The 25,530-nt window shown below is 40.2% G+C and overlaps 1 non-coding gene across 1 annotated transcript; it reads left to right on the top strand.

The window, feature by feature from the left end:
- The first annotated feature begins 4,773 nt into the window (after positions 1–4,773).
- Positions 4,774–4,882, top strand: LOC148043670 (U6 spliceosomal RNA). The gene has a single exon (XR_015698104.1). It is a non-coding gene; the product is annotated as a U6 spliceosomal RNA (small nuclear RNA).
- The last annotated feature ends 20,648 nt before the right edge of the window (positions 4,883–25,530 follow it).

Genomic DNA, 25,530 nt, shown 5'->3' on the forward strand with positions numbered 1-25,530 from the left:
TAACGCTGAACCTAACCCTAACCCTTACCTTAACCCTAATCGTGCTTTTGTGGGCGCAGTTTTGTTGGCGCGCTGTTGTGGGCGCGATTTCGCCATCACGGTTTTCTCGCTGCGGTTTTGTCGGCGCGCTTTTGTCGTGCGCGCATTTGTCGGGTCACGAAAGTAGGAACTACATAAACAATGGGATGTCTTAAGATTTTGACCATTTTTTTCATACAACATGTTTAATCAAATCAGCTAAAGACTACTGGTTACATTTCAATAATACGTTAAATGAGTTAACCTTGCTTTTCTTCCTTCTTTTTAAAAATTGATCGAGGGATTAGAAATTAATGCAAAACCAGTGTATTTTGCTGGGTTTTGAATCATTGTATTGTGAATCACTTTATTCAGTAACCAGTTTAACCATGTTGTGGGAACGTAATCTTATGCAGAAGTGACCTTTTATGATATAGAACAAATACGTTTAGTTTATTTTTTTTCAAACAACTTATCTATGCATAAATCCTGAATTAATGTGGAAATCCCAATGCAGTTCTTTGCATTCCACACTTCTCCAAATGTTGCAGGGCAACAATCCCTTCTCAAACCAAGGAAAAAAACAAGAATAATTTATATATAAGTAATTTATAAGTAGCACCTTACTCAACACAGCTTAATAAATTCACAGCAACATATTTCTCAAATTATTAATTATTGGAAAGACTATGAGAGGAAAGGAATAAAAAAGTCATACAGGGGAGAGAACTGGGATTAATAAGAAGAATGAGGTGATTAGCAATATTATTTCCCCAAACCATTTGTAACAGAAGTAAAATTATATTTGTTGAGAATCTGCCCCTAACCTATTTAATATAACAATTAAAAACAATATATTTGATATAACAATATATAAAATTGTTAACAAAAATTGTCGCCTCGGAGCAACAACCACTACAGGGCATTGCATGCCAAAATAACTAGACAATGCCTCATGCTAAACACTTAATTTCTTATGCTTAAGGTAGAGGTCAGTTGTTCTGGTTCAGCCCAGATCAGGCGAAGTGGGGGGTCTGCCTACCTGCCCAGATGCTTCTGTGCATGTGTGCCTAAACCAGTAGTAAAAAATATTGGCAACCAGGGGTGGGTTTCTTGCCCCGTTCCAACCCGTTCGGTTTGAACGGGGCTGGCAGCGTCCTTGTGCACGCGCGCAGTGCACACATGCGTACTAGCGTCTGCACGACGCTCCAGCTGCTTCTGGACGATCGCGCAGGCGCTGTATGCATCCTGCGCATGCGTGGAAGTGCAGAACTCGTCAAAACTGGGTAAGGACCACGGGTGGGCGCGCCCTTCGCCATTCCCAGAAGTTACTTACTTCCGGGTTCAGCGACCAACCGGTTCGCAGGGACCGCCGCGAACCGGTTGAAACCCACCCCTGTTGGCAACCCACCATTGGCTTAAGGTTATCTAACCATATGGTAGGGCTGTATTGCTATTAACCTTCTCATCTTATCTTTCCTACTATCTTCTATTGATATCTTATGATTTGTGCACCAGAGACAAATTCCTTGTGTGTCCAATCACACTTGGCCAATAGGGAATTACTATTAGTATTCCTATTACTAGGCAGACTGAAAATAATCCTGCATTGGAAAACAAGACTCCCCCATTCCCCCTCTCCCATGATTTGATATATGGTTAAATAAAGTGCTATGTTCTTATGGAAAAAAAATAACACATAAAAGGATAGGATACATAGATGCCAACAGTTTTTATGATATGCGGCAGTTTTCATAATTTTTATTAATAAAGATAAGAATAACATTCCTCAGGATTATATAATATGTTTAAATATGGTCAGATATTTAATCAGTTAATTCCATGTACTTATTATGTTTATTCTTTTTTATGAGTTACTTTACTGGTTTTCTTTAATAAAGTAATTTAAGGAATGAAACTGATTTGTCAAACCTTCCTGCAGATGGTTGATTTTTTACTTCTATTTAATTGATTTGTTAAGCCTGTCCAACTCCAAAATAGACTCTGTGGGCTTTACATCATATCCAAAACACTGAATTAAGACAAATAAGACAATATGGGTACTGGACTAAAACAGCATTCCCCAATATTAAAAAAAAACCTTGACTGGTTCCATGGTACAACAACAAAAGTAAGCTGCACTGACACTCCTTTTTGTGTAAATGTGTTTTTATTTTCCATTTTCATTTTCGTACCGTCACATATATACTGTGCATAACCGGGGCCATATAACATTATAGCAGTAGACTTATATACCGCTTCATAGGCCTTTCAGGCCTCTCTAAGCGGTTTACAGAGAGTCAGCATATTGCCCCCAACAATCTGGGTCCTCATTTTACCCACCTCGGAAGGATGGAAGGCTGAGTCAACCCTGAGCCGGTGAGATTTGAACCGCTGACCTGCTGATCTAGCAGTAGCCTGCAGTGCTGCATTTAACCACTGCGCCACCTTGGCTCTTAAACAATAAACACAGCCATCCCTCTTGTCAACAATACCCCCCAAAATAGAAACCCAATGTACCTCTTCGACCCTCCATAACCCTTTCTTTCGCCCCCCTCCAACTTTCCATCTTCCCTCCATCATTCCCCTCTACCCTACTTCCCCTCCCCCTCTACCACTCCTCTCTCCCGGTACACTCCCTCCCTTCCTTCTCACCCTCCCTCCAATCCTCTCTCCCACCCTCTCTACCCCTCTTTCTTCTATCCCTCTACTCCTCCCTTCGGTGTATTTCTACTATCTATTAATATATTCAGCTTGTCCTGTTTTTACACTGGAATTAAAGAGCAACAGTATACAAGTGCAATCGCGTTACTTTGAAATCTAACACATACTATATATCCCCCTCCCCCTCTGCCCCCTAACACCCCACCTCCCTTCCCCCCCCCCGACTTCCCAGAGCCCGTACACAGTACAGATTTTTAACAAACACAGTCTAAAATATATTAAGACAAAGGAAATAAAAAGAAGAAGTCAATAACATCTCTGCATTGAACTCAGCTTCTTCCTGTTGCACTAACTTTGAGCAGTTTAGATTATTCCTAATCTTAAACATAGGCTATCTGGAATTTCTTAGTCCCGTATTTGTTTTGTGTATAGTCAATCCATTTTTTCAAGTCTCATTTATATCTCTCTGACACTCTAATAGAGCCAGGTTTTAAAGATTTTCTGGAACCCCTGAAGAATGTCTTTGAGAAGATGCTGTTTCACAGGGAAGAACAGTGATAGAGAGAAAGCAGCTTCTTTCAATTCCAGAAGATGACACTTAATTGAGGGAACCTGGAGCACATTTGTTCTTCTGGTGTGCACAGGGCAAGGAGAAACAACATACCGACTGGAGGCTAGAGTCTTGTTGTTTGGGCCTTGCCTTTGGAGCAGTAGTGGGTTTCAAAAAAGTTTGGAACCTCTTCTGTAGGTGTGGTCTGCTTTCTGGGTCCACTGGTGGAACCTCTTATAACTGGTTTGGTAGATTTGATGAACCGGTTCTACCGAACTGGTGCGAACCGGTAGGAACCCACCTCTGCTTTGGAGGTAGGGCAATCTGTCAGTTGTTGTAGATAATATAAAGCCTCTACCTACACCAAATATCTGCCAGCTGATATTCTCAACAACACCAACTTCATATTGCACCCCCAGTTCCTCAGCCCCTGCAACCTAGGGGACATTAGATCAACATCCCAAAGGTCTGTGTATTATTGAGTCCCCTACAGTATGAGACATTGCTTGGCCACCAGCCTACCTAGAAGCAAGCTTGTCTCCTTAGCCTCAAGTCCCACTGTGTTGGCCTCAGCTCCTTAACATTCTACATAAACCCAGAGCACTACCAACGCCATCATCTTCTGGCTGCCTCCAGCCACTCCCATGACAAGGGCATGCCCATTGTTAAACTATGGCTCTGGCCACTTTAGATACAGTACCTGGCATGACAAAAGTCCATTGGGTTTTGTCCACTTTAGACCCAGCACCCAAGATAATCTTCAGGTCAATTGGGACTCCACATTCCACCACACAATGCACCAATAGCTTTCTTCCTCCTGTCATCATTGTCAGTTGCTCCACACCATAGATGAGCCCTCTGATGACTTTTTGTGACTCTTAAACTAGTCTTATTCATCCTAATTGGTGGAAGCTGATGAGTGATTTGTAGTTTCCCAGAAAACTACAGTCCATCTTCAAAAGCAATTACATGGTCTAATTCATTTTAGCCACTGAAGTACTTTCACCTAATAACCAGAAGTCCCATTATTGATTTTTTCTTTCCACAATCATCTCTGTTCTTAAAATGTTCTTGTGGAAGTTTCTAAGATTTCCCCAGATATGCCAACTCCATATCTGTTAGGACACCTGCCCTCCAGAATGAGATTCTCCCTGACATCTGTGTTGCTCCATTGTCATGGTATTTTGAAAGACCTTCTCCCAGACCTTGAATTAGGGCAGATCAATTGACCTTATACAGATTTTCTGTATGTTCTGTATGGAGTGGTTGATTATTTTTATTATGTTGTGTTTTTAATTTGTTTCATATGGTGAGCCACTCAAAATTGTTTTAGTCAGCTGGTATATGATACCTCCCTTATGAGAGATTTTCTATAGGAATTTAACCTAACCATTATTCTCAGTTCTGCAAAGCAAAGCAAAGCAAAAGCTGCTTGATCTGGATGTCTCCAAGGATATATGTGGAGTCAACAAGGCTCTATGGGGAAGAGAAGTCAGAACTATGCGGTAAAAAGAAAGCCTGTGAATTAGTGTACAATATGTGTATTTTTTCACTTCGGCAGCACATATACTAAAATTGGAATGATACAGAGAAGATTAGCATGGCTGGGGCATGGATGACATGCAAATTCGTGAAGCGTTCCATATTTTTTAATGTTGGATACATGGGAAAAGATATGGGTAAGAAATGTAAAATTCACACAAGCCCAAAATTTGAGAGACAACTTTCATAAGATGTTTTATAGATGGCATTTAGATCCTAAAAAACTGGCCTGTATGTATCCGAATTTACAACCTAAATGCTGGAGATGTGATTGTGTTGATGCTACATATTACCATATACGGTGGACTTGTAAAAAGGTTAAAGCATTTTGGATAAAAATATGGTGGATTATGCAAAATGTTCTTTAAAAAAGGATAAAGTTTACCCATCAGTTATTCCTGTTAGGTATAATTACTGATTGTACTGTTATAGAGACTAACTTGATTTTGTATTTAATAATGGCAGCAAGACTGTTGGTGGCGCAATCCTGGAAGAAGGAAGATTTGCCTACTATTCAAGAATGGACATTAAAAGTCACAAACTTAGCAGAGATGGCTAAAATATCAGCATATCTCAAGGACCATTCAAATGAGAAATATAAACTGGAGTGAAGAAGATGGATTGACTATATTCAAAATAAATAGGAGACTAAGAAATTCCAGATAGTTTATGACTGAAGAAGCAAGGAATGATATAATCTGTTTAGAGTAAGCCTAACAAAAGAGGAGTTAAAGCTCAAATGAAAGAGGATACTAACTTTTTAAAAGTGTATTTTAGAACATCTTTGTTAAAGATTTATACCCTGTATTTGTTCTGGGAAGTTGGGGGGGGGAGGTTGGGGGGGTTGGGGGGGTGGGGATGGTGGGGGAGGGGAGGTAAATATTTATAAAAGTCTCTTTTTTTCAAAAAATTTCAATTTAAAAATAAGAAAAAATAAGAAAAAAATAAATATGTGTATTTTTAAGCAAGTATCTAATAAAGTAATTTAATTAAATATAGGAGAGCATAATTATTTGCACAACCCATGCCATCAGGTCTAGCTTTACTCCAAGGCAAATGTTTAGTGATTACAAGCAGGAACTCGAAAATATAAAGGGCAGTATTTACAAGATCACATATTAATAACTTAAGTAATATGCTCTTCAACCTGATCGTACTGTGTCAATACATAAGATTATAGCAGATGATAATTCAGATTATTATATTTCTTCAGCAATAGTATTATAAAACATACTAAGCAGAAAAGTGATTAGCATTAAGGCATGTGGATAGATTGTCTGTCTTGTACCATTCACACCTCATTTTTCCCTGGGCAAGCTTAAATAGCAATAGCAGTTAGACTTATATACCGCTTCATAGGGCTTTCAGCCCCTCTCTAAGCGGTTTACAGAGTCAGCATATCGCCCCCACAGTCTGGGTCCTCATTTCACCCACCTCGGAAGGATGGAAGGCTGAGTCAACCTTGAGCCGGTGAGATTAGAACCGCTGAACTGCAGATAGCAGTCAGCTGAAGTGGCCTGCAGTACTGCACCGCCACCTCGGCTCTTAGTAGTTGTTATTAAGATGTTCAGCATAGTTCTAAATTTACAAGTTAAAATTCCAGGCTATGTTGTGGCCAATCTGTAGCCTTGATTTAAATTGCAAATGATCTATAATTCCTACATGATTTAATTATGACAGTAAAGAAAGCACAGACTCTTCTTCTGCCATTGTCATATGCAGCTAGAAATTGCTGTCATTTCATAACTGAGTCTCTTCAAACTCAGCAAAATGAATGTTTTTCAGAAACAACCCCCCCCCATCTTACTTCTCAAGATATTTAATCCTCATATCTTGTCATTTTTCCAGTTGTGGAATAGCTGAAGTGTGATTGAGTCTTACACAAACTGATTGAGTGGAGTGATATCCATCTCTCTGGCCTAGGCAAAGAAAAATATATAAAACAGTATTTTTAAACAAATGCTTTCCAATCTTTTGCCCTACATTATTCTGTTCTATGCCACTCTGCTCACTGAAAAATGACAATATATTTGTGTTTACTTGTGTCAGATGTTTGGGATGATGGACTATTAAATGTGTTTAAGAAACCAGCTTTTTGGTAAGTTCTGGTAAGCTTAAAACAAATCAATTCAGTAAAGTATCATATATTTATTATAACTTAAGCAACCTAATAATTCTGAAGATATTACTCGGTAATGTTAGCATTTTATTGAACACCTGGAGATAAGATATTACTGGGTAATGTTAGCATTTTATTGAACACCTGGGGACATATCAGTGGTGGGTTGCTAATTCTGTTCCAACCGGTACGGTTGGAACGGGGCCGGCGGTGTCCTCGTGCATGCGCGCAGTTCATGCATGCGTCTTAGTGCCTGCGCGATGCTCCAGCTGCTCACGGAGAATCGCGCAGGCGCTGTATGTACCATGTGCCTGCATGGAAGCGCTGAAGCCTTTAAAGACCGATAAGGAGCGAGGGTGGGCGGGTGGGCCCTTCGGTGTTCCCGGAAGTTACTTACTTCCGGGTTCACCGACCAACCGGTCTGCGCGGACTGCTACGGACCAGTTGAAATCTACCCCTGGGATATATATATATACTCTCTGTGTGTGTGTGTGTGTGTGTGTATGTGTGTATTTATGTATGTATGTATGTATATATATATATGTGTGTGTGTTTGTGTGTCTGTGTGTCTGTGTCTGTGTGTCTGTGTGTGTCTGTGTGTATGTATAAAAATTTTATATGAAGTTTAGGAATTCATTTCCTCTGAAGGTTTCCTCTGAAGGTTTTTTATGATGCATGTGATTATCTTATTTATGAAATTTCACTGTCTTGGTATCAGCACAGCAGCAATTTGATACCTGCCATGTGTTATGCATCCTTTACAAAGTTTTCTACTCTGGATCAGACTGTATAAATGTGCTGTAAAATGCCTGTCACATTTGATTAAATCTCAGCAGATGATAAAAACAATTTCATTGGTTCCTAGAAATGATAAAACAAATTAAGGTCTCTGAGTCAACATTTTTGCCAGAGCTGAGTCCAACTGGGAGTATCTCTCATTTTGACTACAGTCTTAAAGGCAGAGGTGGGCTGCTGCGGGTTCGCACCAGTTCGGGTGAACTGGTGGTTAACATTCTGCACAGTTTGGTGAACCAGCAAATCCCACCACTGGCTGGCCCCGGCCCCAGTCATTTTTTAGCTTATTTTCTGGACCAAAAACAGCCTGAAAAATGGCTTGGAAAATGGCCTGGAAAATGACCCAAAAATAGCCTGAAAAATGCCCCCCAAATGCCCTTTTTCAAGCCAAAAATGACCCCAAATTATCTGAAAATGGCCCCAAAACAGGCAAAACATAGGCTGAAAAATGGGCAGGGGCGGGGCCAGCCAGTGGTGAGATCAACATCCGGCTGAAACCTACCTCTGCCTTTGAGGCAGGTGACCAGGAGGCGGGGCTGGGTGGGAAGAGTGATGTCACCCACCCAAGATACATGACCAACCAGCTATGCCTACCCAACTAGAGAACTGGTTGTTAAGTTATTCAAGTCCCTCTACTGCTTAAAGGAAACTAATCCCAAGATGTGATTAATATATTTTAAATGCTGAGTCTCAGTCTTGTGTTTACAGATTTGCAAATCGGAAAGTAATCAGTTATGAAAAAAGTAAGCCATAAAATAATAGCAATAGCAGTTAGACTTATATACCGCTTCATAGGGCTTTCAGCCCTCTCTAAGCGGTTTACAGAGTCAGCATATATTGCCCCCCACAGTCTGGGTCCTCATTTCACCCACCTCGGAAGGATGGAAGGCTGAGTCAACCTTGAGCCGGTGAGATTTGAACCGCTGAACTGCAGATAACAGTCAGCTGAAGTGGCCTGCAGTACTGCACCCTAACCACTGCACCACTTCGGCTCTAAAATAATAGGCTTCCAACATGTGGGATTTGACTTATAACTGTAATTGAGCCCTTAATTATGATCGTAAGTCATGTCAGTTGTTAACCAGGCAATCACATGACCGCACCCAATTTTACAATTTGTTTGCAGTGATCATTAAGCAATGTGAATGCTGTGGTAATTAAGCAAAGGCTATAATAATTAAGCAGTAAAGCTTAAGGAAGTCAATGCCAGTTTCTGGCAAAAAAATAATAATACTTTAGCAGGCTGTTGCAAACAGCCATCAATGTGAGCTGGTTGCCAAGCAACCAAAATGTGATCAGGTGATTGTGGAGGGGATGGGTGTTGGAAATTTGAATCTGAGATGTAAGTAGCATGAGGGAGGTAGATCGTAATTTTGAAGAGTTTTAAAATTCTTTGATGTTTTGGGAGTCTAGGCTTTTCTAATTTTGTTTCCGAAAGCTCATTATGACAATTGGTACTCATCATTTGAAGGCAGAAAAATTATTGGGTACATATTCTTACGGCTATAGGAAAGTAGTAATATCAGAATTTAAAATATCTTTTACTAAGAGGAAATGGTGTCTTGGATTTGCAACTGTTACCCTTTTTCTAGGCTCCCAGAATACAGGGCGGGGCATAACCTTTTCCTAGGGGGTCACAGCAAGATCGACAGCAGTTTACAACTTCCGCCACACCTCATTTTAAAGCCCATAAAAAACTGAATTGAATGAGCTATTAAATGTTAAATTTGCTTTAAGAATGGCTGGAAAATTCGATTCGGAAGAACAAAGGATCATTGACAGAATAAAATGCATTGCCTTTCGAGAGGCTCGCGATGCTGGAGCGACGTTTATCAATCGAAAATGGATTGCAAACAAATTGAAACGTCATCCGGATTGGGTTACTGATAATTGGAACAAAACAGGTGTATGAATTATTTGTGTTGTTATTACAAGTGTTGCTGTGACCCCCTAGGAAAAGGTTATGCCCCGCCCTGTACTGTACTCTCGAGGAAATACATGTTTGAGTTAAGAAAGTGGTAAAGAGACAGCAGTGGAATGGTGATATGTTTTTAACCTTTCTACTGTAAGAAGCACAAGAATTCTATTACTATTGAATCTCTTCTCTACAAGTAACTGTATTAATTGCCTTGTGGAACCTTCCAGGTCATAGCACTGCATCTTTAATAGTGCTATTAAAAAAGATTCTTTAACTTACAGAAATAAAGTTTATAACTGCTATTAAGTGTAAAATAACTTCTGAATATAGGTCATACACCTAGGTACTTTAAAATCTATATTGTGATCTATACTTTTAATAATATGGTGAAGACAGCGGTAGAGGGAGTTCCTTGATAGATACAGATTTGAGTGCTCAGTTTTCATGCTCCCTTCAGCTTTTTATCAGTAATTACACCCTGTGTACACCATTTAGTGATACCTTTTAATTGCAGTCAGACCAGAGGTGGGTTCCTACCAGTTCGCACCTATTCGGTAGAACCGGTTCGTCAAATCTACCGAACCGGTTAGAAGAGGTTCCACCAGTGGACCCGGAAAGCAGGCCACACCTACAGAAGAGGTTCCAAAAGGTTTTGAAACCCACCACTGGTCCTTGGATATGATTATTCTACACTATCATGCTCCTATTTATAAAACTCAGTGCCTCTGTGAAAGGTAAGGATGACTACTGCGTTTGTGGTGCAATCAGAACATTGCGTGTGTTGAAGTTGTTTTAACGCAAACCAAAGATGCCTTTTAGAAAACAACTATACATCATATTCTTATGCATGCCAGTGCTGTGTGTGAGGTAATTTAAGGTGGTTCTGACAAGTGTTGTCAGCATCTTCATATCCAGTCACATGGGCGGCAAGCCACTCCCATCTGGTCACATGGGCGGCAACCCACTCCCACAAAGGAGGCCACACCCACATAGTAGGTTCGAACAATTTTTGAAACTCACCACTGAGTCAGACTAACCTGTGCTTGAAAGTTGACAAACTACCAGTGACCTTATGTTTTATATGTAAAGATTCTTGGGTATGCACAGAACCAAATGGATTGCAAATATCTTGAGTTATATGTAATGCCTGATGACAGGCAAGCGAGGCAGCAACGGTTGAGTTCCAGCCAGAGGTGGGTTCCTACCAGTTCGCACCTATTCGGTAGAACCGGTTCGTCAAATCTACCGAACCGGTTAGAAGAGGTTCCACCAGTGGACCCGGAAAGCAGGCCACACCTACAGAAGAGGTTCCAAAAATGTTTGAAACCCACCACTCGTCCTTGGATATGATTATTCTACACTATCATGCTCATATTTATAAAACTCAGGGCCTCTGTGAAAGGTAAGGATGACTACTGCGTTTGTGGTGCAATCAGAACATTGCGTGTGTTGAAGTTGTTTTAACGCAAACCAAAGATGCCTTTTAAAAAACAAGTGGGGTAATTTAAGGTGGTTCTGACAAGTGTCGTCGGCATCTTCATATCCGGTCACATGGGCGGCAAGCCATTCCCAACTGGTCACATGGGTGGCAAGCCACTCCCACAAAGGAGGCCACACCCACAGAGTAGGTTCGAACAATTTTTGAAACCCACCACTGGTTCCAGCCCTTATTGTACCTTCTTGTAACTTCCCTGCCTGATATGACACTGTGGAAGAAATACATCTTTAGCGCTAGCAAAAGATTCAACATTTCAGCTTCTTTCTTTTCTCGCATAATTGAAAAATAAAATCCAAACCCTTCTAGGCACACAGGCAGACTGAACGTAGCACTCGCTGCATGCTAGTAGCAAGCCTGCTGTTTAAGGTGGGAATAAAATCTTTCAACTTCCTTTTTCTTGTTCAATTAATTTTTAAGAGTCATCCCCGGGGTTCAAGCAAAACTGGGAAGGGGAAAAGGGTATGTGTTTAACATGAATTGGCATCATAGGAAAATCATTAACATCTGGGTAACTGCAGTGCCATTCATTTTCTAAACCAAACCACCTTTAGTGCCTTTAGGAACAAAGGAAAATTAAAGTGAACAAAATACAGTACAATACTTCTATCTACAGAATCATCTTCTGTCTTATCTTCTGCCTAATCAATGCTTTTGAAAGTCTTTTTTTAATTTTTTTTTTGTTTAAATGAAGATACCCTGGAGTTAGGACCGACAGCGAGACAGGCATATTGGTTTTCTTTCATGTTTATTTCCCTGCAAAGAATGTTGGGATTTGATCAGCTTTTTATTAGTATTATTATTTGGATTAATTTAAAACTTTTTTCGGTTGAGTTGGGGAGGAAAAGAAGAAGGTCTGTGATGTATAGTTGAAATATGATGAATATGACTTCTATACAAACATTTTTAGATATTTAGCAGGTATACAAGAACTCATCCATTTAATTATTGAAACATAGTACTCAAAGAACAAATGCATCCGTTGCCTGAAATGGTTAGTGTTTTGTATAAACTCTACACCGGGTTTCAGACCAGGAGTGGGTTCCGGATCCCGTAACGGGCCCGGCATTACCCACATGGATGCGCGCAGCATGCATAGTACCTGCCTGTGATGACTTCGCAAGCCTCCACGATGCTCCAGCTCAGTGTTTCTCAACCTTGGCAACTTGAAGATGTCTGGACTTCAACTCCCAGAATTCCCCAGCCAGCGAATGCTGGCTGGGGAATTCTGGAAGTTGAAGTCCAGACATCTTCAAGTTGCCAAGGTTGAGAAACACTGCTCCAGCTTCTCGGTGGAGCATCGCAAAGGTGCTGTATGTGCCATGCATGTGCATGAAAGCACCAAAGGCTTAAAGGACAGATAAGGAACTTGGGCGGGCAGGTGGGCCCTCTGGAGCACCGTACCGGAACGGTATCCAGTGCTCTGGGCAGACTCCGGTATGCCCATACAGGGACATACCGCCTGCAATCCACCACTGTTTCAGACCAAAACCATTCTGGGATGCAATGTTTTGCCATTGACAAATATTTTCTTCCAAATGTTGTGGTTCCAAATGCTAAATATGTTTTAGCATATATTTAATATATGTATGTACCTATGCACACCTTTTCATAAGTCTCATCCAGCTGTTAGCGAAAAGAGAAGAAAGTGGTTTTCACACATGCTTGTCTAAGGTTGATAGAACATTCAGGAAAGTGCGAAAAATATCATGGAAGCAGCAGGAAGATGATGGAGCATGCAAAAGACACCTCTCCCATCATTAGATATAAGAATTCTGTCTGGACTGCAAACACATGAAGGTAACTTCAGTAGCTGAAATGGAACAGCATATGAAACATCCTATTCTTCAAAATGATTAAGAGTAAGAAAATGTAGACACCCTTTGTGAGTATGGCAGGGTGATATATAAGTTTGGCACCAGCATGGAACAACCTCCGCGATTAAAGCAACTCTGCCAAGTAAAGCATTAGTTCTTCTTAGTTACAGAAATTTGCCTTTGGCCTTCTAGAATTATTTATTCTAGAATAAATAAAATTATGCTGCTAAGAACAATGGCAAATTAATATTATTATAATATCTAGGAAGAGCCGAGGTGGCACAGTGGTTAAATGCAGCACTGCAGGCTACTTCAGCTGACTGCAGTTCAGCAGTTCGGCTGTTCAAATCCCACCAGGCTCAAGGTTGACTCAGTCTTCCATCCTTCCGAGGTGGGTAAAATGAGGACCCGGATTGTTGTTGGGGGCAATATGCTGACTCTGTAAACCGCTTAGAGAGGGCTGAAAGCCCTATGAAGTGGTATATAAGTCTAACTATTGCTATTATTATTATCTGAAGAGAATGATAGTTTTAGAATCATATACATCAAAGAACCTAAATTCCCAAAAAGAAGACAGAGCAAATAGTAGCCTATGGAAGTCTACCAACCAATCCACCACAGTTTACTTACTGCTGTAGCCCCATTTCCCTGTATGCACTAGATGGCCAGATCAAAAATTGGGTGTTCTTCCTGTTGGCTTGTATAAATAGCTCAGTGGGTGAAAACTGATTCACTGCAATATACAGGTAGTCCTTGACTTATTACTTAAGCCCAATTTTTTTGTTTCTAAGTGAGGCAGTTGTTAGATGAGTTTAGCCCTATTTTATGACCTTTCTCGCCAGAGTTATAAAATAAATTGCTGCAGTGTTAAGTTAATAACACAGTTGTTAAGTGAATCTGACTTCCCTGTTGACTTTGCTTTGCTGATCACATGATCACATGACCCCAGGACACTGCCACTGTCAAGGCCGGATTTTCCTACAGGCTAACTAGGCTTCAGCCTAGGGCCTCAAGATCAAGAGGGGCCTACATTCAAATTGTTAGCAAAATTAAAATTACACTATTCTAAAAACAGTGAACACTAAAACACTGAACCGAAAATAAGGAGAAATTCTACGCATATGACTAATAAACAAACATAAAAATGTATTGGTTAAGATCGTTCCAGCGCCGCGGCAGTTGGGGAGCCCACCCACGTTCCCAGCACTGGCGGTCGGGTGAGAGGCGCGGCCACTCCCAGTAACCGCCCCATCGACGCGGAGCCCACCAGCGGCCAGGCAGGTGAGGGCGAGGGGGCCGAACCGGGCAGCTGAGCGCAGCAGGAGAGGCGGCTGGCCTCGCTGCCTTTGCCGCAGAGCAGAGCCGCCCTCCGTCGGGAGGCCAGCTATATATATTGATATATATTGATATATATCACAGTAATGATGTATTTTATTGTCTCTCATGTAATTTACAAACTTAAAAATGGGAGGTGAAAGGGCCTCATAAGTGGAATAGCCTAGGGCCCCTTTTCATCTAAATCCGGCCCTGGCCACTGTCATAAATAATGAGTTAGTTGCCAAGCATCTGAAATTTGATCATGTGACCATGAGGATGTTGCATTGGTTGTAAATGTGAAAAACAGTCACTAAATGAATTGTTGTAAAGTCAAGTACTGCCTGTAGAAGGGGAAGCAAAGTGAATATTAAAGTTTCGCTAAGTGCCACAGTAAACAGCACTAGGCTTGGTTTTGACCATGTGATGCTGCTATATAGAACTGTGACTTTGCATGGGTAACTGTTGTGACTCAGCAGACGTTTGCTGTGAGTTGAGTCGGGATGCAGGAATAACAATGCAGCTGGGGCTCGTTAGTGTTGTCTTCTGGAGATAAAAGGACTGATGGTGCCATGCCCTGGTTGCAGAAGTCAATGTTCACTCGTTCGTTCGTGGTTCATCATTCATCGGTCGTGATTTGTTTGTGAGAGGCACTTGGATAAGTGATTTGCTTTCTGTAACCCTGATTCAAAGAGACACTTGGAGAAGTGATTTGCTTTCTTTCTGTAAACCTGGTGTTGCTGTAATAGCTCTTTGTTTTTGCATTCTGCTGTGTAACCTTTTTGCCAGAGACATTATTTATGTTTATTTTGGGGCTCGCAGCCAGCGTGAGCCAGGACTGATAAAGTTATTTCCTTTTAAGTCTGTCTGACTGTCGTCTGTGAACGAGCGAAGAAGTGGGGTCAGAACAGGTAACCCTAAAAGAAAAAGGAAAAAGAGAAATATGACAATGAGGTTCAAAAAATAGACTTTCATTGCACTGACAATGATTTTCTCTTTTATGTTAAGAAACGTAAAATGATGCCATGAAGCCTTCAAAGCTTTTGCAACATTGCAGGCCAAGTTCAATGAATTCCCCAGTAAACCAACAGAGATCCCCCACCCCCAGTAAAGATTGCAAAACAATCCTTTCCAATCAGTAAGAGTGACATTTGTTGCTAAGAGTGGGGATAAAACAAAGCATCAATCAGAACTGCACTCCTCTTAGCAAAAGCGGGTAAAAGTCACGGCATAGGTGAAAAAACTTGTCAACCCAGCTGCCAGGTTGTTGAAAAATATTACGCTCCAAGAAAAATCAGCAAAAACTACAGAAAACATTACCTTGTTGAATGGTACTGTGCAATCCCATACAACATTCCTGGCAGACAGTAAGGAAAAAAACAACAATTGCTATGAAGTGTGTTAATCACTGAAAATGTAAAGTACACAGGAAGAGTATATTGGTTTGGTTAAGAACTATTTAATGAGCCACATGATGTGGATTAGTTTGGGACAAGGATTAGTTATGTACAGATAAAAGAAGGATGCTACCAGACACAGGGAAAAAACCTTGAACTTAATGCAAGTTCGTATAACCTTCTGTTTACTAAAACAGCTGGCAGTTGTATTTTAATTCTTCTTGCTCTCAGTTAAACCCTGCAGCAAATTGTGAAATCTGGCCACTATATTTTCTATGCACCGTGTGAAAGAAGAGGCAATAAATACAAGTCTACTTTTCCAAATGAAATATGGTGACTATCAAGGGGAAAGGTTGTTAAATGACATTGATTAATTGATTGAGGACAATGATTAAGTAAGCAAAGACACTTAACTTTCCATACTTCCAATAAAAGTTGTTCGCTTGATGTATGGCACTTCGTTTCTGAGCCAAAATATCACAATTCTTAATGACAAGATTCCAGCATTTCATTTGAAGTCTAAATTGTGATGCAAAATGCAGCAAGAATTTGAGTCTTTTATCGCTTCTAATGATTTTATCCTTCTTGATGGAAGAAAGTTATATTGAATGAATGGGAACATTCTTTTTTAAAAATAGAAATCTTATTAAAAACTACAACTTCAGTGATAAACAAATATTACAAAATAAAAAACAAAAAATATAAGGTACTAAATCAAGAAGAAGATAGAAAAAAGAAACAAAAAATAAGAATAGCATAAAAATGAAATAAAATATATAAATGACTCAGTGACGTGCGGTGAGGATTATAGTTGGTGAGGCAAGAGTGTGGCAGCGGCAAGAAGCAACGTCCCCGCTGCTGTGTCCGACAGGCCAGGCGTCTCGCATTAATGGCGGACAGAAATGCGAGATGCCTGGCCTGTTGGACACAGCGGGGAGAACGTCCCTGCCGCGCTCCACCGCCTCGCCCCCCGCCTCCTCCGACCCCCACCGCTGTGTCTGACAGGCCAGGCATCTTGCATTATGATGGACATAAACGCGAGATGCCTGGCCTGTCGGACACAGTGGGGAGAACGTCCCTGCCACTGCCGCGCTCCGCCGCCTCGCCCCCCGCCTCCTCCGACCCCACCGCTGTGAAGAAGGAAACACGCACACACAAATTCCTCACAATAAAAAATCACAAATTAAATTACAATAATTTTGAATCCCCCCCTCCCTCCATCGAATCCACATACCTTGTCCAGCTGTGGATTTCAACTCTCCTCTTGTCCGCCCGACATGATGAAAATGTAAAAAATTAAATAAAAAGACAACTCAGGCACGATTTGCTGCTGCCAGATCAGGAAGCAGAGAACCACGTGCCTCCTTTGCATAAGGATTTTTTCACCTTTTAACCCTTGCTTAACTCTGAGCAAGGGTTAAAAGGCGAAAAATTCCTTAGGCAAAGGAGGCCCGTAGTTCTCTCACCTCCCCCTGCAGTTAGCACTAAGCAGACTCAGAGTCATCCACTATGACTCTGGAGTCTGGCAGCAACTACCTTAGTCTTTTTCCTTTTAATTATTCTTTTCTTTTCCTCATGACACTGGTGGGGCCTCACCTCCACTGCCCTCCTGACTGCACATCCCTGAAATGACTTCCCCCCTTCATCACATGTATATACAATTTTACTAATTGATCACATTCTTTAAAATACAACAAATGATCTCTTCTTACCATAATCTATTCCTTATCTACAAAACAAATCCTTTAAAAACTCACCATTTCAGTCCTGATCAGCCAAAATCTATTAAAGAATGGACTTTTGGAATGGACTTTTAGTAAGAAGATAGCAACATATCTTCATCAAATGAGTTAACTTTGGATCCCTTCCTTTTACTTGTAACAATCTTGATCTTTAGTCCCTACAAATAATATTCCAGAACTTGATTTCTTTTCAACTTTTTGCCTTTGTCCCTTCCTCAAAGCTTTAATAATTCTTCAAAGCTTTAACAAATCTCTTTTGTAAATGTAATATTGGAAAATTATCTTGGCAGTCTCTTAGTTTGTTATTTATATACCCTTTTTCATAATTAAGGCATCAGCTGATTTGTGTGTGTGTGTGTGTGCGCGTGCGTGTGCGTGCATGTGTAACATCATTCCTCATATTTGCAAGTTTGCAAGTTTAATAACATTTATATGCCGCCAAATCCCGTAGGACTCCGGGCGGCTTACAGTACAGAAATAAATAAATAAATAAATAAATAAATCATCATAGTAGCTTGTCAATTTTAAATCCACTTTCACATCATTCAGTTTTGTCTGGTAAAATTTGTTCCTCTTCCATAGCATCTTTTAATAGTCTATCCATCAAGGCAGACACTCTTACAATTAATTTGTTTCCATTATTCAAAAATAGTGTTCAATATGTTGTTTGATAAAATATTTTGCTCCATTCTGTATTAATAAGTTAAATGTAAGGGGTTTTACCTCCTTTAATTGTAGCCTTTAGTTCCTTCTATTTCCCTCTAGTATCCAACCTTCAAAGTGCCATCCTATCATGCTTTTTTAAAAAAAAAAAGAATTCAAAAGACAAAATGTTTTTCCACAGGATAAATTCTTATAATTAATTCTAAAATATTATTTGAAATCTTCCTGGAACCTTTAGTCTGTTTGTAACTTTATAAATGTAAAGTTTTGATCATCATTTTGCTTTCTATTCCAGAAAGGTAATTAAGCCCTTAAACTTGTATTTAAAAAATTATTTCACTCAGGATTGTAGGAAACTTATTTGGTGTTTTCAGACTTATTGATCCAAAGATTCCTTATGGCTGAAAATAACTAAAAGTAATGAATTATTAATAAATAATAAGTAATTTCTGAGTGGTTGGAAAAGGAAGTATATGAACCCAGTGTCTTTAAAAGTGCCAATCATGGGATGACCAAATTGAAATTGAAATTGAAATTTAATAAATTTGTATGCTGCCCAATCCCATAGGACTCTGGGTGGCTTACAGAGACAAGATAAAAAGTTAAAACTCAAGAATAAAAGATACAGTTTTTAAAATAACACACCATCCATTCTGTCTAGATGGGGCTGGACATTGTTCAACAGCCCCAGGCCTGCCAGAACAGCCAGGTTTTAGTGGCTTTTCGGAAGGCCAAGAGAGTGGAAAGGGTCCGGATCTCTATGGGTAGATCGTTTCACAGGGCTGGAGCAGCTACAGAGAATAAGGTGACCAGATTTTCAGATTGGAAAAGAGGGACACCCTTGACCGGGGGGGGGGGGGGGCTTGATTTAAAAAAAAAATTTTTTGTCAAAAGGTCACCCCAGGACACTGAAACCAGCATAAATACGAATCTGTTGCCAAACAAAATTTGGATCACGTGACCATGAGGATGCTGCAACGGTCGCTAAGTGTGAAAAATGATCGCAACGGTCGCTAAGTGTGAAAAATGGTCTCAACGGTCGCTAAGTGTGAAAAATGGTCATCAGTCACTTTTTTCAATGCCATTGTAACTTTGGTCACTAAATGTTTTCCCCCTCCTCGAGACTCCTCACTTCTTCCTTCATTCCTCTTGCTTATCTACCTTCACCTTATCTGTCTTCTGCTCTTTCCCTCTCTTCCTTCCTTCCTCCCTCCTTCCATCCTCTTCTTTCCTCACTCACTCCCTTCCTCCTTTTTTCTCTTCCTTCCTCCTTCCATTCTTTATACGATATAAAATTCAATGAGGGTGAAACACACCAAATCTGGCAAAGCTGCCTTGCACCAACCTGGCCTGCCCATAGAATAGCAGCCACTTTGAGACACATAAACCTGGTCTGAACATATTGCATCACAAAGATTTGCAAAGATCACATTTGCAAAAAGGAACATTTCTTGTAGTAAATACATTTTATAAACAATTTAAAAGTAAAAATCCCCCCCCCAAATAATAAAAAAGGTATTCTATAAATAAAAGAAATCCTTAAAAACCATTGTTAAGTATTACACCAGCAATAATTTATACTGTCACCATTTCAAACTATCATCAGAAATACGAATCTGTTGCCAAACATCAACATTTTGATCGCGTAACCATGAGGATGCCACAACGGTCGCTAAGTGTGAAAATGGTCTCTAAGTGTGAAAAATGGTCATCAGTCACTTTTTTCAATGCCATTGTATCTTCCTGATTATTAAAAGTGCAAATTCACTCAGTGTCAATCATGACTCCTGAGTCCATTTCAAAGTATTGTGCATAGAAATTTTAAAAATGGCTTGTTTCAATTTATTTTGGATAGAATCTTTTTTTAAATAGTCTAAGACAATTTAAAAAAAGAATCAACACAGAATACCACTATTTTAAAAAATCATATGCACAATAAATAAAATATTATTTTAAAATACATTGAGCCTATACTCCTTACAGTAAATGACTCATCTGGAAACAAGCCAATAGCATTTTTTGTGCTTTCAAATTTACAGATGTTCCAAAATCAGCTTAAAGTCCAAATATTTAAAGACCACCCCCCTCAAAGCTATCTTACCAGAGCTTTAAATATCTTCTGGGGAGGCCCTGTAATCCCATTCATGACAAAGGTAGGGCTTTCTCAGGAGGAAGGTTTCAGTGCCCATCCTTTGGAAACCTCCTCCAGAGCAGGGAGCCCTAAACTGCTGTCCATTCAGGAAGGCTGTACAAATTATTCTGTCTTCTAGAGCCATTGGGATTTAATATGGTTTTATCACTGGATTTTCTTTTTATTGTTTTTGTGGAATTGTTACAATGATTTTACAATAATATAATTTTATTTGGCATTTTTGTTGCTGTAAACTGCTGAAAGCCCCTGATAGAATACAAATTATTTAATAATAAATTTAAAAAGCTGGGTGCAAGATATGAAAACACTGCAAACTATTGTTCAAGATAATTTGATACCTGTTGCTCTGGTCTTTAATGCAATTCTTGCTTAAGGCAAAGCCCTCCCCCGAAAAAATGCTTCTGCCGGGCTGCGAGAGCCACGTGGAAGTTGTCTGCACAGCTGAAAAAAGGACTGTTTGCTGGGCTGAGAGGAGGAGACAGCCCCCTGCCTTCTCCCCCTTTGGCTTTGCGGAGTTCACAGCCAGCACGGGCGGCAAGTCTGGATGGAAGTTCTCCGCACGACCGGCAGCCGCTTTTTACTCCCGAGTAAAATTTTTACTCGGGAGTAAATTTTACTCCCGAGTAAAATTTTTACTCAGGAGTAAGTAAAATTTACTCCCGAGTAAAAATTTTTACAAAACATGATTTATTTTACTCACCACCAGTAAGCGCAGCTGCAACCCCAACAAGAAAGACAAAATAAAATGGAGACTCCATGCGTGCTCAGCTAAGGAGTCCAGCCAATCAACTCAGTGAGCGGCAGGCTGGGCTGGCTTAAATTTGTAGGTAGCATAGAACAGAACGATGAGCCAGCCCAGCAGCTGATGGGCGGGAGCTGCCAGCGCCAAAAAAAGCGTGCCTTTTAAAAAAGCGGGCGGGATGCGGGAAAATGCATCAAAAAGAGGGGGTGTCCCGCCAAAAGCGTTATGTCTGGTCACCTTAACAGAGAAGGCCCTCCCCCGAGGGGCCGCCAGCCGTCATTGTCCGGCCGACGGCACCTGGAGAAGGCCCAGCCTGTGAGATCTTGTTGGTCGTTGGGAGGTATGTGGCAGGAGGCGGTCTCTCACATAGCCAGGTCCTAAACCATGTAGGGCTTTAAAAGTAATGACTAGCACCTTGAAGCGCGATCGGAGACCAATAGGGAGCCAGTACAGCTCACGGAGGATGGGTGTAACATGGGTGTATCTAGGTACACCCGATATCGCTCGCGCGGCTGCATTCTGGACCAACTGTCCAGAATGCAGCCTTCGCATTACAGTAACATAACTATTTCCTATAATCCCAGAGCTTTAAACCCATTAGAGCAGGGTGTCAAACTGTGACATTACGGCGGCATCACATGACTTATTGAGACTTTTTTCAGCTTCGCTAAACTAGGCGTAGCCAGTGTGTAGTGCATCCAACCCATGAGCCAGAGTTTGACAGCCCTGCATTAGAGATTTCTATCTTGTGAAAAGCAATTGAATTGAACCCTTGGCCAATATCAAATATTTTCCTTGTTTGGAGAGAAATTACATAGACCCAGTCTACTTGCTGGCTCTTCATCCTGCTGTGTCATTGGCTTTTCTTCCCTGGAAATCAGATTAATATCAACAACCTAAATATGTTGTAACAGAACATTTAAAAACACTGTTTAGAACCAAAGGCAACCAAAGAATGGATTAGAATTCAATTTGTGACTCTCCTGCAAGCTGAATCATTCAACTTTCCAATTTGTGAGTACAAAATGCTTGTTGATTTAATCTTCGATGGAGCATGGATTCTGTCTTTGTTGAAAAAATTGAGTCTGAATTTCTGAGTGAGGATGTGCTTCCAATATCCAAAATTATCTGATACTCCTGCCAAACATCTGCTGCCATTCCAAATTACCTACGAAAGTAAGTAAGTGTGAGGGTCAAAGCTAGTAAAAAAATAAGGAATAAAAAAGAAGTAGTTGGATATGGAACCATTTCAATTGTCTGTCACTCAGCTGCCTCTGAATCTACTGATATCTTCAAGAAGCAGCATCCTTTCTGTTGAAATAGCACAAGGAGCTTTCTGTCAAAGGACATAACTGACAGCAAAATCTTGCTAGGAATTCCTATTATATTGCTTGGAGTACATGATATAATTCAAGCTGTAAATAAATGCTTAATTTCAGATAACATTTTTAAGTAAAATTTAATTTTAAAATTTTCTACTAAGGTTTTTTTTTAATTAAATTTTTTTAAAAAAAAATATTTTATCAATTTCATATATACATTCACAATTATATGATCTCATAACTGTTATTAATAATATGTATTTATAACAATTTATTCCCTACAGTTGACAATATACTTGAAAATTGCTTTCTTACCATCCCATAAACCCATCTTATCTTACAACAATCCTACTTCTTCTTCCCTCCCTCCCTCTTTCCTTCCCTCATTTCTTCTCTCCTACTCTCCTTCTTTCCCTCCCTCCTTCCCCCTTCCCTCCTTCTCTCCTTCCCTCCTTCCTTCCCTCTCTCCTTCCTTCCTTCCCTCCTTTCTTCTCTCCTTCTCTCCTTCCTTTCCCCCTTCCTTTCCTCCTTCCTCCCCCCCTTCCTTCTCTCCTACATTCCCTCCTTCCTTCCCTCCTTTCTTCCTTTTAAAAATTAAATGAGAATAAATATATGAGGCAAGTATAGTCATTATCTTAATGGAAAACATGAAATGTTTACTTTTTAAAATTTCCTTTCAATTAAACAGATGGAAAAATATAACACACTGAAAAAAATAAAGAAAGTAAACAGCAACAAAAATTATACGTACTTAGCTGCATAGTTTAACAAAACAGTTTCAATAAAAGATAAGCATATTTTAGTGTAATTATTGTCATTACAGATAGTCCTCATTTATGACATTCAAAATTATGATAGTGCTGAACAAGGAGATTTAGGATTCATGATCAAACTTGTGACTCTTACAGCATCCTGGCAGTAACGTGATCATAATTTGGGTGTTTGGCAACAGGCATGCATTTATGACAGCCATAGCATCCAGGGTTGTCTGGTTGTCATCTGTGACATTCACAGCCACAAAGAAGAGGGAGTCAACCTATTCTCCAAAGCACCTGAGGGCAGGACAAGAAGCAATTCATGGAAACCAATCAAGGAGAGAAGCAACCCAGAACTAAAAGAAATTTCCTGACAATTAGAACAATTAATCAATAGAACTTGCTTCCAGAAGTTGTGGATGCTCTAACACTTGATGTTTTTAAGAAGAGATTGGTTTCCCGCCTAAGCAGGGGGTTGAACTAGAAGACCTCCCAGGTCCCTTCCATCTCTGCTATTCTATTCTATTCTATTCTATTCTATTCTATTCTATTCTATTCTACTCTACTCTACTCTACTCTACTCTACTCTACTCTACTCTACTCTACTCTACTCTACTCTACTCTATTATATTCCATTCCATTCCATTCCACTCCACTCCACTCCACCCCACCCGACCCCACCCCACCCCACCCCACCCCACCCCACCCCACCCCACCCCACCCCACTCTACTCTACTCTACTCTACTCTACTCTACTCTACTCTACTCTACTTCATTCCATTCTATTGCTTTCAACAAGCAAAATCAAAGGGAAAGCTGGGAGGAGACAGAAGTTATGATCACATAATGTCTCACTCAACATCCACCAGTAATTTGTTTAGCAGTCACAGCCAGGGTTGCCGTCATAAGTTGACATGGTCATGTGATGTTTTGCTACAGAACTGTCATTCCCAATTTCAGTAAGGATTATCTGATTATAATCAATATTTGTAATCCCTCATGTAACAATAAGTCTTCAATTCACTGAATCATACATTTATCTGCCCAGAAGTAATCTTTTAGCAATAAGAAAGATATGGAAATACAGGTAGCAAATATTTGTTTAATTAGACGGTCCCTAGATTTTCTGAATATTTAATTAACTATGGCTATAGGAGATGAAGCTAGGGAACCAACACCCAGAGTTGTATCAGAACATCTGGAATGAACTGTTGAACAGATCTCTAGACATCCATGATTGCAGGTAATTTGAGAAACAATGACAAATGCAGAAGAATAGAAATAGGGGAAGTGGGGAAAAGAGAAAAGAAGGAGGGAGAGAATTGGTTATCTTGGTAGTGAATGCCAAGAAGACTGAAGATAAATGTTTATCCAGAAGAACACCAATGAAAATATTTAATAGGCTTGGAAGGGAGAGGTGAGAACAACACAAAAAGGCTAATTAATGAATAAGTTCTCTCTGGCAAGCTTGATTCTGAGAAATGGCTGCATGGTATTTATGACTAAAATTATAAGTGCTAAATTAATTGAAGGTTTTAGTGATGGGAAAACGTATCAGAGTTCCAGTTATTTAGGCTACTATTGGATTATGTAGGCCAGTGGTTCCCAAACTTGGCAACTTTAAGACTTGTGGACTTCAACTCCCAGAATTCTCCAGCTGGCTGGAGAATTCTGGGAGTTGAAGTCCACAAGTCTTAAAGTTGCCAAGTTTGGGAACCACTGATGTAGGCTATCCTTCTAGAGGCGCATGTAGGGTTTAGCGCCCTAACTACTCATCTAGATCCCATTTTTATAAAACAAAACAAGCATTCATATCAAAAAACCTGACAGTAGAAATCTGATTAGTATGTAACAACTCTGCCAACTCTATTAGCAATTGGCAGCCGTTTCTCGTATTGTCACTGCAGCAAGACTGCAGTAAGACTCAAGACAAGAGAAATCGGGTCATTGATATAGCAACTCAGAAGTATTGGGAGGAGATTCTGACTAAGCAGTCCATTAAGATCAGGAGTAGCCCTCCTGGCAAAGTATGCAGATTAATATAATCTGTAGAGACTTGGGATGCCACAAGAGAGTGAAGGAGGCAGGAGTTTTGATCTTACAGTATCTATAATGATTTGCAGAAAAGGCTACAGTAGCATTAAGGTTGAAAGGAGAAATTTTGAAATGGAGGGATTATGAAATGCAGTGATTCAAATGGCTTAAATTGTGACCCGTCAAAACCGCGGAGGACAAAATCGCGCTCGACGAAAGCGCGCATGTGACGTCATCACAGCGCGACGAAAAAAATTAAAAATTGAAATAAAATTAAAATTAAAGCAAGCCGATTCACATAAAGATAAGGGTTAGGGTTAGGGTTAGGGTTATGGTTAGGGTTAGGGTTAGGGTTAGGGTTAGGGTTAGGGTTAGGGTTAGGGTTAGGTTTAGAGTGTTAGCGTTACGTTTAGCGTTAGGATAAGGGTTAGCGTTAGGTTTAGCGTTACGTTAACGGTTAGGTTTAGGGTTAGATTTAGGGTTAGGTTAAG

The sequence above is a fragment of the Thamnophis sirtalis genome, unplaced genomic scaffold, assembly GCF_051295495.1.
Source record: "Thamnophis sirtalis isolate CommonGarterSnake01/CBP01778 unplaced genomic scaffold, rThaSir2_p1.2 scaffold_11, whole genome shotgun sequence".
Classification (NCBI taxonomy): Eukaryota; Metazoa; Chordata; class Lepidosauria; order Squamata; family Natricidae; genus Thamnophis; species Thamnophis sirtalis.